The 15,618-nt window shown below is 47.2% G+C and overlaps 1 protein-coding gene across 1 annotated transcript in view; it reads left to right on the top strand.

The window, feature by feature from the left end:
• The window catches only part of LOC132385856 (gastrula zinc finger protein XlCGF26.1-like), a 260,710-nt gene that overhangs the window by 226,463 nt on the left and 18,629 nt on the right, over positions 1–15,618 (top strand). The gene's annotated exons all lie outside the window — the stretch shown is intronic.

Here is a 15,618-nt window from a genome sequence, read left to right on the forward strand (position 1 = left end):
AGAAGAGTCAAATGAAATAAAGTGTTGGAAACTGTATGGCCATGCACTTTGATGGACGAAATAAACGAACAGACTATTAATTAGATGGTGAGCGAATTAAAAATGCAGACATTCAAAAGGGACTTGGGAGTCCTTGTTCAAAATACTCTAAACGTTATCCTCCAGGTTGAGTCGGTGGTGAAGAAGGGAAATGTAATGTCAGCGTTTATTTCTAGTTGTGTAGAATATAAAAACAGCGATGCGGTGTTGATGCTCTACAAGATACCACATAAAATAATTCAAATTAAATAATATTTGGCAAAAGAGCCCATCTTCTTTCTAAATCGAACCGGGGATCAAAAGTTCTACTATTTTTTTTTCCAAACTGAGACATACCAAAGCTTGAGAAAACCATTCAATAAATGTAGGGGCATGAATCCTTATTTTAGAAATGATATACTGATATCGGAGATGGTTTAGAGAATATTCACGAGAATGATTCCAGGAATGAATGGGATACCGTATGAGCAACGCCTGGCAGCCCTTGGGCTGTCTTTCCTGCTGTTCAGGAGAATGAAGGGGGATCTCAAAGAAACATTTCAAGTGTTGAAAGGTCAGAACAGATTAGATATGGCAAAGCTATTTTCCATGGTAGGGGATTCTAGGACAAAAGGACACGACTTCAGGATTGAAAGACGACCTTTAAGAACGGACATGGGGATGAATTACTTTAGTCGGAGGGTGGTAAATCTGTGGAATGTGTTGCCACGTGCACCTGTGGAGGCCAAGCAAAAGCTTACCTGACCTCTGACTCTCCACATCCCTCACCTTAAACATAATCTGACCTCATCCCTGTCCCTAAACGCGAATCAGATCTGAAACGCCCCACATGCCTGACCGTAAATCATAAACTGAAATCGAAATTCGCAGATCCCTGTCGCTAAATCCTAATCTGAACTAACGCTGATGCATGGGCCAGGACATCTTGGTAGGGTTGCGTAATACTGCATCTCGAGTGACGTGATCAAGAAACACAAGGGATGATTTTCCCACTGCCCCCATAATCACAACCGAATCAAGCAGTGACATGCTCTTCATTTTCCCAGTCAGTGAAAAAGCCAAGATACCAAGAAGGCGAGAGGGATCCGATTAGTTAAACCTGAACCACAGTAAACAAGTTGCCCTAAACTCTCAGTGACAGGGTGGAGTGACTCTGAATCTCCAGTAAACCCTGTTGATTTAAACCGGGCGACCCACCACACCCAGATGCAAAATACAGATTACCGTAAACTTAAAGTAAGGAGGTTACGTCTTACTTTGAGATGAAGCCTCAGACCGAAATTGTTAAAGTAAATTCAAATAAAGAGATCTGAAATAACTTAAACACGGGATGTCATGGTTCCCATTATCTTTGCCCATGGGAGTGTCACAAGCCTGGCCTGAGCAACCCTGCTGGGTCGCCCTGGTGAGGGCATCGAGAGATTAAAGTCCTGAATTACCCCCAGCGAAAACAGTTTACGTTACTGATGATGCGTTCCAGTACACACCTGGTTAATTAAGCCGTGTTTTTTGGACTGGGTTAATGAAAGGCGTGGGGCACATAAAAGTTGTTCCGCCAGAGCCCAACATTCCGTTTTACCCTAAACTCTATAAGTCTGTCTCCCCAGCCCAACATGTACATCGCTAGCCTTACCGTTAACCATAATCCTACAACACAAATATCCCGGACTGCACCCCGACCAACTCTGGCCACAGCCCCACGAACAAGCTCACTTAACACCAGCACTCATTCACCCCGCTCTCTCCCCTAGTGGATAGTGGAGACCTGCATCTCCATCTCCCGACCCTACGCTAAACTAACACCTTCTCCCCTCCTACACACCCGGGTAAACCCGAACCCACACCTCGACACTCATTCCCTGCAATCCAACATCATCCCCCACTTCAATCACGTAGTGATCCTATCACCTTAGCATATTCATAACAATAAACCTGAAAATTTGTATAACGGGGAGGAATACTCATTAAGGCAGTGGTTAATCGCGGGCCAGAGCAAAGCGGCAGGTTTGAGTGACTCTGAATCCCCAGAGAAGAAATTATTAAGCATAAGAGTGATGAATTTCCCTCCACCCGAATAACAAATAACTATTGCATTGTGGTGAGCAGGTGTGAACAGACAAATGGATTATGCTTTACTCGACACATGGGACACAGAAGAGTTCAGCACAGGAACCAGCCATTCGGCCCACAGTGCTGCGCCGAGCCAGATCCAAAGCAAATCAAAAACACCCGAATACTAATCCATCCTACCTACTCCATGTTTATTTCCCTCAACTTCCGGACATCCATGTGTCTATCCCACACGTCTCTTCAGAACCTCTCATGTAGTTCCTTCACACCACCACACCAGGCACCCACGAGTCTCTGAATAAAATTATATGTTTGCACACAGAAGACAGAATGCAGTGATTGAAGGGACTTATTGGAGCCGGAAGCCTGCAATTAGGCTGCAATTCACCAGGGTTCTGTTCTGGGAGCTCTGCTGTCTGTGATGTATATAAATGACCTGGATGAAGATGGAAATGGGTGGGGTGGTAAATTTGCCGGTGATACCAAGATCTGTACAGCTTTGGATCGTGTAGGAAACTGGCAAATAATTCAGCACAATATAGATCGGTTGCAGATAATTGCAGAGAAATGGCAGGTGGGAGTTAACTACGATAAATAAAAGGAGATGGTGCATTGTAAAGGCAAGATCCTCAGCAGTGTTGCTACGCAGAGAGATCTTGTGGTCGAAAGCAATATCTCGTTGAAAGTGGCTGTACAGGTCGATGAGGTGGTTAAAAAGGCTTATGGAATTCGTGCTTTTATTAGACCAGAAATTGAGTTCAAAAGTCAGGAAGTAATGCTGCACCTGTGTAAACCTCTGATTATGCCACATCTATAGGTTTGGATACAGTTTTGATCACAACACTATAGGAAGGATGTTGAGGTTTCGGGGAGGGTGCTGAGAAGGTTTTCCAGGGTGCTGCCTGGTTCCGAGGACATGTGTTATCACGACAGTCCGGATAAACTTGATTTGACTCTTCTGGAGCGTTGGACGCAGAGTGGAGATTCGATGGAGATAAGATTATGAGATGAGATTATGAGATTATGAGAAAATGGAGATAAGATTATGATAAGATTATAATCATAAGATTATGAGAAAACATAGATAGAGTGAACAAAATCTATCTCTTTCCCAGGTTTGAAATGATTAATACCAGAGGACATGCATTGCAGATGAGAGAGGGTAGGTTCAAGGAGAATGTGAAGGGTGAGTGCGTATTTGGAGATGCACACAGATTCTGGAATGTCAGCAGATCCAGGGTTGTGCTGAATATCAAAATTGTACAAATTCTACATACGTTGATAACAAATATACTTCTAACTTTAAACTTTGCTCTTGCCATTTGCTTGACGATGGAGGAGGCCATGTTGGAAGACTGTACTGGCAGGCCTCCATTTTGAGATCAGTTTGAACGGATTCTTGCTCTGGGATAATCTGATGTGGATTTGGGTATCACCCGATAAGGATCTGTGCTCTCTTGCGGATGCTGAGAGATTCGGATTGTGGGCGGATATGGGGTGTGCATGGATAATATAGGTGTCGGCCTGTTTGGGGGGTGTCGGAGGATGAGAGATTTAGAACAGTAATGAAGCTTCTCCAACTGTCTTGGTTGTTGGCTGAAACCAGTTTCAGTGTGGGTCCCGGCGGTGGTCACAACTTCCATTATCGTGTCAATAGCTTTCACTCAGTTCACCAGTGAGCTATGCAAGTCCCTGGTGGAGACAGAGGAATACCAGCGCACACGGATGTTGGAGTGTTCTTCATTGCCGTTTCTGTGACTGTTCTGTTTGGCCAGCCCGGGTTGTTAGCCCTGAGCGAAACTCTCAGCAAATATTTAGTTGGAAAGCTATTGGAAGTTATTCTAAGGACCCGGATATATACGTCCTTACAGAGCCAGTGCCTGACTGGGGATAGTCAATATAGCTTTGTGCGTGATGCGCCCATGTCTAATCAATCTTCCAGAGTCTTCAGAGGTGTTACTAAGAAGTCTGATGGAAGAAAGTCAGTGGATGTGGTCTCCAGGTAATTTAGCAAGGCCATTGCCGAGGTCCCGCTTCCGACTTGGTTCAGAAGATTCAGTCACTGGGCATCCGGAAGGAGGTAGTGAATTGGAGGAGGTAGAGAGTGGAAACAGTCGGTTGCCTCTCTGACTGGAAGCCTGTGACTAGATGAGTGGCGCAGGGATGTTGTTGTTTGTCATCCATATCAGCAATCTGAATGTTAATGTGATAAACTGGATCAAATTTGTGGATGTCATCCAGATTGTGTTGTGTTGTAGACAATCAGAAAGGCTATCAAAGTTTGCCAGGGGATTTGGACCAGATGGACAAATGGGCTGAAACATTGCGGATGAATTTTAATACAGACCAGTGTGAGATGTTACACTTTGCGTGGACAAATCAGGTGATCAGTTCAGCAACGGGGAATGCGGTAGAAGAGAGTGATCTAGGAATACGGATTCATAATGACTTGAATGTGGCGTCACAGGTCGATAGGGCCCATCGGCATTCAGAAATCAAAGTACTGCGGACAGAAGACGATGTGGTATGTTGAAATTGGATAAGATGCTGGCGAGGCCGCATTCGTGGAGCTTTTGTCACGAACCTACAGGGAAAACATGAATCTGATTGAGAGAGTGCAGAGAGAATTCACAGGAATGTTGCTGGGAATTGAGCAACTGAGTTGTAGGGAAAGATTGAACAGATTAGGAAGTTATTCCCTGGAGTTTAGGAAAATGATGGGAGATTTCAGACAGATGTGCAGTCATTTTAAACTTGTTTGGATGTGTTACACGCGCAACCTCTCAGATTGTGTTGTGGTGCCATAAGGTGGTCCCCTGTTTCGGATTGACCGGCTGGAACGGGACAATGACTCTTCCGGATGCGATGGTTCAAGTTGATGTGAACGTACTGGAATGATTCGAGGGGCAAAGAAATGATGATTCTGTTAATTGTGTGGAAACGTCACAGGAAGAGAGGGTTTAGTATTGCGTGGATACGATTTAATAAATATGATTTAGTAAATTCCAAGGATTCTGTTATGACTGGGAGTCTTTAGGGGTCATCAGCATTTTAAAGAAAATCATTATGATATGTTAGCCATTTTTAAAGGTGTTTCTAAAAATACTTTTAATGGGAACGTTGGTGTGACCGTTTTTGCGCCTGAATTGCAGAGACGATAAAGAAACGACGTACTGACCATTTTCCAGTTTGTACATCAGAATTAGTTGCCGTCATTTTAGGCTTAACGTGGGTGAGTGAAACGTCCTTGCAAAGTTGTAATTTGATTAGATTCCTTTTCGGTTTTGATGAGTCTTTAAGATGGTCATTCTAGCAGATCGGGTTTACTGTTGGAAGCTCAGCCAACATAATCTCATATACAATGTATTGGATTAACATGTCGATTTCCCTTGGGTCCCTGCATGTTGCCATCAATCAATGGGCTGATTGTTCTGCTACAAAAGCTGAGTTTGTCTGTACGCAGATTTGGGGGTGCACGCAGATTAGAGAGCAGCATTGGGTTCGCGGGTTGCCCTCCGATTTGGTGTTGAAGGCTGACATGAGGGTGCAGACGGGTTTGATGGTGCGCTCGGGATGGACTGTGTGCATATTTGGGGTGTACGCGGATTAGAAGGACGCACACAGATTTGAGGGTGCGCACGGATTCGAGGGTGGGCACGGATTTGAGGGTGTCGGCAGATGTGGACGTTCTAAATGAATTCCCTAATGTGTTACAAGTTAGCTGCAGCAATGGTAGTATTACTGATGTAGGATTTTCCTTCAGTAAATTTAAGAAATCTTTACTTAATGCAGGTCAGGTGTCGGCAGGAAAGAATTATGTGTGTTGCTGTATATGCCCTGACAACGCTCTTGTGATAATATTTCAATATATGTTTTAATCGTATTTGGAAGTTAGGGCATCTTCCTTTCTGATGGAATCTGGCCAATTCTAGTGCCGACTCTGAAACCTGGGAGCTCCCCGTCTGATTCTTCTGGTCAGAGGCTAAATCGTTCATATATCATTGATGTAAACTCATGGAACTTATGGTGATAGAGGGTTTGAATTATATTCTGGAAAGAGGTGGTACAGCATTGTATCAGAGTGCATTTCGGAAGTGTAGAAACCATTCGATTCAGTTTTATATTTGGAAGACTGTTAAATGAAGATGTTGTAACAGCAGTATTTTTTGATACTGTCTGAGATAGGTACCGGGGTTGGTAAATCACAGTATGTAGATGATGCAGTTTTATAGATTAGCGGTAAGTAAATCGATTTTGCTTCATTTAGGTTGTAATTAGCAGTTAATCCATTCGAACATCAGGTAAATCGTTCCGGATTTAAGACTTCAGTAGCAAATACACACATTGTGTGTTTTTGAAATCGGATGAATAGACCTGCACTTGATTTGAATTCTATGCTCAGACTCTTGAAGCCGCGTCTGTGGCAAGATTTCTGGTATTGGGAAATGAACCTGGTCAGGCGTCAGACCTCTCGGTGGGAGAGTATTTTAGAGGTAGCGACAACAACTCTATCACCTTCACCATGGCGTCTGGAGAGGGATAGGAGCAGACAATTTGGGAAAGCATTTCACTGGGGTAAGGGGAAATACGATGCTATTGGGCAGGAACGTGGAAACATAAATTGGGAGCAGATGTTCTCATGTAAATGCACTGTAGAAATATGGCAAATGTTCAGGGAATATCTGTACGGCATTCTGCATAGGTATGTTCTATTGATGCGAGGGAAGGGTGGGAGGGTTAAAGAATAATGCTGTACAAAGGATGTAGCAAATCTCGTTCAGAAGAAAAGAAAAGCTAACAAAAGTTTCAAGAAATAGGTACTGTTGAAGCTCTGGAAAATTACAAGAGCTAGCAGGAGCCATGAGAAGGCCTTGGCGAACAGGATTAAGGAAAATCCACAAGGCTTTCTACAATAACGTGAAGAGCAAGGGGATGAGCCGTGTGGGAATAGGACTATCGGGTGCAATCGTGGAAACATGTGCATGGAGCGGAAGGAGGTAGCGGAGGTATTTAATGAATGCTTTGCTTCAGTATTCACCAGTGAACAGGATCTCGGCAGCTGTGGGGATGACTTACAGTGGACTGAAATGCTTGAGTGTATAGTCATTAAGAAAGAGAAGTGCTGGAGCTTTTGAATTATATTAAGTTAGATAGGTCGCCGGGACCGAATGAAATGTACCCTTGACTACTGAGGGAAGGGAGGTAAGGGATTGATGCTGGAGTGGTGATAGGTAGGTCATATCGAGAGAAGTAATTGCACCCAAGGTCACGGCACCAGATTCTGAGTGACCGTCAGGAAGGAGAGTGCAGCGCACCCCTGTGGTCTGCCCCTAAACAACAGGTATATCACTTTACACACCGGTGGGATGGGGATGACCTCGCAAAGGAAAGTCACAACAGCGCATCCCTGTGGCCATCCCTTGAACAACAGGTATATCGCTTTCCACACCGGTGGGATGGGGATGACCTCATAAAGGAAAGTCACAGCTTAGGGCCTCTGGCGCTTGGTATGGCTCTGAGGCTCAGATGGGAACAAGGTTCTGCAAAGGAAGTTCAGGAAGTGAGGTGCAAAGTAAAGAGACAGCTCATACTGGGCTGTGATCTCAAGACTGCCATCTGTGCCATGTGCCAGGAATAGGAAGTATAAACTGTTTAACACGTGGCGAAGGAGTTGGTGCAGGAGGGAGGTCATTACATTTGTGGATCATTTGAGCCCACAGGGATTGCAGTGTGCACAGAGTATGAGTGTGTTGGTGGAGAGAGCACATCGTTGATGGAGGGTGAGTGAGCATGCAGGTCTCTCTCTCACACACATACACATGCATTGGAGTGTGAGGGAGGGGAGTCAGGAGGGAAAAGGGGAATGAGGAGGATGGAGTTCCTTCACAAAGCCCCAGAGTCACAAAACAATTTTCCTCTGGAATTGGCCCCATTCCCGATCCCAGGCTGGGCAATGCATGACACTGAGTTGCCTCGCCATCGAGAAAATGAATTGTTCTATAGCATCTGGTTAACACTCTTTGTTAATAAATTTACTTTGAGCTTGATCATTGAAATGTATTGTTTATAAAACATGTACTGATGAGAAATGGTCTCAGTGAAGGTCCGAGAGTGGAAAACGAACCGGTGTTCAGCCCCACTGCTCCGTGCCGGACAAGAACCCCTGTCGGAATCTGTCCCATCTGTCTGTGCTTGACACGTCTCACTCTAAAGATTCCTCTTCCTGTACCTGTCCCAGTGTCTGTTATTTCCCTTCTCAACCCCGTTCCCTGACTTCTGCCCATGACCTTCGACGCCTTTAGGAATCCAGTACTGGTCAGTACTGTGATCCGGCCTCTGAACGGTCCATGGCAAAGAATTCCACAGCTCCCTCAACTCTCCAAATGCATGATCTCCGGGGTTAGACATTGTGACCCGGAAGGTGAAAATGGCAGCTGTCTACTATATCGAGATCTTTCGTCATGTGACCAAGTTCCGTCAGGTCACACTGAGCCTCCTCCACTCCAGAGAAAACAGCCCAAGTTTGTCCGAACTCTCCTTACACAGTAGTCCATGCCTCTAATCCAGACAACATCCCGGTGAACCTCTTCGACTATCTCTTCATTGCTGCCCCAAACACCAGTGGGGTAACGGGCTTTACGTAAGTAAGTGATGTGTTGTTGATTGATAAGGGGGCAGTGTGGGGTTTAGAGGAAACATCCGGTAGCCATGATCGAATGGTGGAGAAGACTCGATGGACGGAATGGGTATTTCATTCCAAGACTTGTGGTACAGACGTAAGATGGCGAAGCCGTGGAGAGTGAGGTGCATGTGCAGGTAAGAGGGAGGGTCCAGGTAGGAGATGGTGTTGAGCACCTTTTCACTACGTATTGTCACCGAGAACAATTTACTCAGAGTGGATGAATATTAAGAGCGGTTATGTATACTTGCAGCAAGGGAAGAGCAGCACTGCCCAAGAGCTGGCAATAGCTTTGTCAAAAAGAAACAGTACTACCACCCCTTTGAGCATCAGTTCAAGGACAGGGTGCATTCTGCTGAATCAGAGTAGTTGGCATTCTCCCACTGACACAGCTGCGGGTCTGCACTCAAGTGCTCAGGTACCATGTTGCACGAACATCTCTGATACAACACAGGTTCCAGCTGGTTACAGGCCATTTTGGTGTGACACCACTCGCCCCCTGTGAAATCCCTTCCAACCCCTGCACCACTCCCCAATTCTGTTAACACCCCCTGTGATAACCCTTCCAACCCCTACAACACTCCCCATTTCTGTTAACACCTCCTGTGAAAACCACTCCAACCCCTACACCACTCCCCATTTCTGTTAACACCTCCTGTGAAAACCCTTCCAACCCCTGCACCACTCCCCAATTCTGTTAACACCCCCTGTGATAACCCTTCCAACCCCTACAACACTCCCCATTTCTGTTAACACCCCCTGTGAAAACCCTTCCAACCCCTACACCACTCCCCATTTCTGTTAACACCCCCTGTGAAAACCCTTCCAACCCCTACACCACTCCCCATTTCTATTAACACCCCCTGTGAAAACCCTTCCAACCCCTACACCACTCCCCATTTCTATTAACACCCCCTGTGAAAACCCTTCCAACCCCTACACCACTCCCCATTTCTGTTAACACCCCCTGTGAAAACCCTTCCAACCCCTACACCACTCCCCATTTCTATTAACACCCCCTGTGAAAACCCTTCCAACCCCTACACCACTCCCCATTTCTATTAACACCCCCTGTGAAAACCCTTCCAACCCCTACACCACTCCCCATTTCTGTTAACACCTCCTGTGAAAACCCTTCCAACCCCTACACCACTCCCCATTTCTGTTAACACCTCCTGTGAAAACCCTTCCAACCCCTACACCACTCCCCATTTCTGTTAACACCTCCTGTGAAAACCCTTCCAACCCCTACACCACTCCCCATTTCTGTGAAATCTGAATGTGCGCAGCGTACTGCATAACAGTGATGCAAACTTATAGCACAATGTGATTTGTATACATCACTGTATCATGGCTAACAGAAAATTATAACCCGGACCTTAACGTACAAGGAGACACGGTGTTTCCGAAGGACAGAGAGGTAGGCAAAGGGGGTAGGTGGCCCTGCTCGTAAAGATGAAATCAAATCATTAAAACTATTGATGACACAGGATCAGAAGATGTAGATTTTCTGTGGATAATACCCTGAAGGAACTTATATACAGACCCCAACAGTAGAAAGAATGCGGTCTGCAGATTACAACGTGAGACAAGATGTATGTCAAAAGGACAATGTTATGACAGTCATGGGGTTACCAACTGGGAAAGTCAGGTTAGTGTTGGTTACCATGAGGGGAATTTGTTTAGAGCAACTGGTGGCTGACCCCACTGGGGATCAGATATTCCGCATAGTGTGTTGAGCGATGAACCGGAATTGAGCCCTGAAGAAATGCTAGAGCAGACTCAATGGGCCGAATGGCCTGACTGCTCTCCTATATCGGATGGGGTTATGGTCTAACAAACCCCTGCAATGCTGAGTGACCAGGGTTCAGTCCTGGGAGTGAGGAGCTGCTACTGGAGTTTAAGCAGGTGGGATGACTGAGTAAATCTCTGTGCTCACTCAGGACAGAAGTGTGGCCTCTAACTTACTGAGTTTACTTACTGTAAACTCGCGGGAGCCTTTCAAGGTGGGTCAATTGAAAGAAACTCTTCCCACACTCCGAACAGCTGTACAGCTGCTTCTGTTGCGTGAAATGTCTGGTGTTTAGATTGCTCAGGTAACTGAATGAATCCTTTCCCACACACGGAGATGGTGGACGGTTTCTCCCCACTTTGAACTTGCTGGTGTATCTGCAGCTACAATGACCTTGTGAATCACTTCCACGATGAGAAAAGGAGAATGACGTCCCACCACTACCAATAGTCCGCCGTTCATTTCCGTCTTTTATCGGGCATGTACACATATTCGGGTTCTCCATGCCACAGCTGTGTGCTGTCTTCTCCAGTATCTCCTCCTCCACAGTCGAGGACTGCCGGCATTTAAGTACCGGTGAACTTATAGACACAGCAGAACAGACGTGCTGTCCTGTTGGACACTCCCACACACAAACCCTTTTCCTTCTTCCGCACCGTCAAAATTCTGCAAAGTTCGTCAGTGGATGAAAGACAGCTACTATACTGTTGGTCTTAATGGTGACCTCTGGTATCAGACTGTTACAGCAAGGCTCAACACTGGTCGGAGGAGGAATACCTCATCTTCTAACTGCGCACAATTCAAGCATCCAGGCACAACATCCACAAACACGGATGCCATCACAAATGGTCCTGGCACACAATATTCCAGAATGACACGCAGAACGACATAAAATAATATGATAAACAGCAAAACGTAGAAGTTGCTGCAACTGGTGCAGCGCCATCTTAGAGAGTGAGTACAGGAGTGTCCAGTATGACAGTGACTGATCAGGGTAGGAGACAGCCGGAGAGACTACATCTGCTGACCCGTCTGACAGTGACTGGTCAGGGTAGGAGACAGCCGGAGAGACTACATCTGCTGACCCGTCTGACAGTGACTGGTCAGGGTAGGAGACAGCCGGAGAGACTACATCTGCTGACCAGTCTGACAGTGACTGGTCAGGGTAGGAGACAGCCGGAGAGACTACATCTGCTGACCCGTCTGACAGTGACTGGTCAGGTAGGAGACAGCCGGAGAGACTACATCTGCTGACCCGTCTGACAGTGACTGGTCAGGGTAGGAGACAGCCGGAGAGACTGCATCTGCTGACCCGTCTGACAGTGACTGGTCAGGGTAGGAGACAGCCGGAGAGACTGCATCTGCTGACCCGTCTGACAGTGACTGGTCAGGGTAGGAGACAGCCGGAGAGACTACATCTGCTGACCCGTCTGACAGTGACTGGTCAGGGTAGGAGACAGCCGGAGAGACTACATCTGCTGACCCGTCTGACAGTGACTGCAGGTCAGGGTAGGAGACAGCCGGAGAGACTACATCTGCTGACCCGTCTGACAGTGACTGGTCAGGGTAGGAGACAGCCGGAGAGACTGCATCTGCTGACCCGTCTGACAGTGACTGGTCAGGGTAGGAGACAGCCGGAGAGACTACATCTGCTGACCCGTCTGACAGTGACTGGTCAGGGTAGGAGACAGCCGGAGAGACTACATCTGCTGACCCGTCTGACAGTGACTGGTCAGGGTAGGAGACAGCCGGAGAGACTACATCTGCTGACCCGTCTGACAGTGACTGGTCAGGGTAGGAGACAGCCGGAGAGACTACATCTGCTGACCCGTCTGACAGTGACTGGTCAGGGTAGGAGACAGCCGGAGAGACTACATCTGCTGACCCGTCTGACAGTGACTGGTCAGGGTAGGAGACAGCCGGAGAGACTACATCTGCTGACCCGTCTGACAGTGACTGGTCAGGGTAGGAGACAGCCGGAGAGACTACATCTGCTGACCCGTCTGACAGTGACTGGTCAGGGTAGGAGACAGCCGGAGAGACTACATCTGCTGACCCGTCTGACAGTGACTGGTCAGGTAGGAGACAGCCGGAGAGACAACATCTGCTGACCCGTCTGACAGTGACTGGTCAGGGTAGGAGAAAGCCGGAGAGACTACATCTGCTGACCCGTCTGACAGTGACTGGTCAGGGTAGGAGACAGCCGGAGAGACTACATCTGCTGACCCGTCTGACAGTCACTGGTCAGGGTAGGAGACAGCTGGAGAGACCACATCTGCTGACCCGTCTGACAGTGACTGGTCAGGGTAGGAGACAGCCGGAGAGACTACATCTGCTGACCCGTCTGACAGTCACTGGTCAGGGTAGGAGACAGCTGGAGAGACCACATCTGCTGACCCGTCTGACAGTGACTGGTCAGGGTAGGAGACAGCCGGAGAGACTACATCTGCTGTCCCGTCTGACAGTGACTGGTCAGGGTAGGAGACAGCCGGAGAGACTACATCTGCTGATCCGTCTGACAGTGACTGCAGGTCAGGGTAGGAGACAGCCGGAGAGACTACATCTGCTGACCCGTCTGACAGTGACTGGTCAGGGTAGGAGACAGCCGGAGAGACCACATCTGCTGACCCGTCTGACAGTGACTGCAGGTCAGGGTAGGAGACAGCCGGAGAGACTACGTCTGCTGACCCGTCTGACAGTGACTGGTCAGGGTAGGAGACAGCCGGATAGACTACATCTGCTGACCCGTCTGACAGTGACGGCAGGTCAGGGTAGGAGACAGCCGGAGAGACTACATCTGCTGACCAGTCTGACAGTGACTGGTCAGGGTAGGAGACAGCCGGAGAGACTACATCTGCTGACCCGTCTGACAGTGACTGGTCAGGGTAGGAGACAGCCGGAGAGACTACATCTGCTGACCCGTCTGATAGTGACCGCAGGTCAGGGTAGGAGACAGCCGGAGAGACTACATCTGCTGACCCGTCTGACGGTGACTGGTCAGAGTAGGAGACAGCCAGAGAGACTACATCTGCTGACCCGTCTGACAGTGACTGCAAGTCAGGGTAGGAGACAGCCGGAGAGACTACATCTGCTGACCCGTCTGACAGTGACTGGTCAGGGTAGGAGACAGCCGGAGAGACTGCATCTGCTGACCCGTCTGACAGTGACTGGTCAGGGTAGGAGACAGCCGGAGAGACTACATCTGCTGACCCGTCTGACAGTGACTGATCAGAGTTGGAGACAGCCGGAGAGACCACATCTGCTGACCCGTCTGACAGTGACTGGTCAGGGTAGGAGACAGCCGGAGAGACTACATCTGCTGACCCGTCTGACAGTGACTGGTCAGGGTAGGAGACAGACGGAGAGACTACATCTGCTGACCCGTCTGACAGTGACTGGTCAGGGTAGGAGACAGCCGGAGAGACTACATCTGCTGACCCGTCTGACAGTGACTGGTCAGGGTAGGAGACAGCCGGAGAGTCTACATCTGCTGACCCGTCTGACAGTGACTGGTCAGGGTAGGAGACATCCGGAGAGACTACATCTGCTGACCCGTCTGACAGTGACTGGTCAGGGTAGGAGACAGCCGGAGAGACCACATCTGCTGTCCCGTCTGACAGTGACTGCAGGTCAGTGTAGGAGACAGCCGGAGACTCTACATCTGCTGACCCGTCTGACAGTGACTGGTCAGGGTAGGAGACAGCCGGAGAGACTACATCTGCTGACACGTCTGACAGTGACTGGTCAGGGTAGGAGACAGCCGGAGAGACTACATCTGCTGACCCGTCTGACAGTGACTGGTCAGGGTAGGAGATGTCGTGGTTTCTCCTGCCCCAGAAATGACCAAGAGACGCAGAAGATTCTTCAAGAAGGGTTAAACTTTAATTTGCAAATCAAAGCTGAGACAGTCATTGAGCTAGTCGCTGATTGCCCACCGATCCTTGTACATAACATTTTTATAGCAATCTCTTGGTTTAGTTGCATTAGCATATCCGATCGGTCTACAGTTGCGTATCACAGGTACGTCCACCACTATTGTTTCTACCCATTGATTTAATCATGTTCTAAGCTACATCTCTTAGCTACCTCTCATTAACACACCATTGTCTTCTACATTCTTAAGATTTCATTCTCCTACTAAATTGGGTACATGTACTCAGCTCCGATGTCACTATTGGAGTATAAAAGTATAAATTTTGCTGTGTAACCAAAACTATGAAGTCAGTTTTGAAACTTGCTATTTGCTATTCTCCTAGTAGAATGAAATCTTAAGAATGTAGAAGACAATGGTGTGCTAATGAGAAGTAGCTTCAGAGATGTAGATTCGAACATAATTAAGTCACATAATCCTAGGACGACTAATTGCTATGCATGTATCCTAAAAATGCAGAAGACAATGGTGTGTTAATGAGAGGTAGCTAAAGAGATGTAGATTAGAACATTGGTCCGTTCTGAGTTTGCTATTTGCTATACATGTACCCAATTTAGTTGGAGAATGAAAATTTAAGAATGTAGAAGACAATGGTGTGTTAACGAGAGGCAGCTAAGAGATGTAGATTAGAACACGATTGGGTCAATGGGACGTACGTTTAGTACGTGTGAAACTGGACCAGGGGATTGATATAAAAATGCTGTGTCCGGGGATCGGTGGGCAATCAGCGACTAGTTCAATGACTGTTTCAGCTTTGATTTGCAAATTAAAGTTTAACCCTTCTTGAAGAATCTTCTGCGTCTCCTGGTCACTTGTGAGGCACGAAAAACCACGACATCACAAGGATTGTTACAGAAACTCTTTCCCACCAAATGTAATCAGAATACAACCGTTCATTTACTGCAACAGGAGAACACACATCGTAGTTCAATAGTCTCTGCGTTATTATTTAATATATAATTATTGTGTATATTGTAAATCTTTATTTTTAGTAAAGTCTGCACAGTGCTAAGTATGTTTTTATATGTTGCTGCTGTAACGAAAGAATTCCCCACTCTGGATTAATAGTATTTAATAATAATAATTCTTCACCCCTTTATCACTCTC

The sequence above is a fragment of the Hypanus sabinus genome, assembly GCF_030144855.1.
Source record: "Hypanus sabinus isolate sHypSab1 chromosome X2 unlocalized genomic scaffold, sHypSab1.hap1 SUPER_X2_unloc_3, whole genome shotgun sequence".
NCBI classification, from domain to species: Eukaryota; Metazoa; Chordata; class Chondrichthyes; order Myliobatiformes; family Dasyatidae; genus Hypanus; species Hypanus sabinus.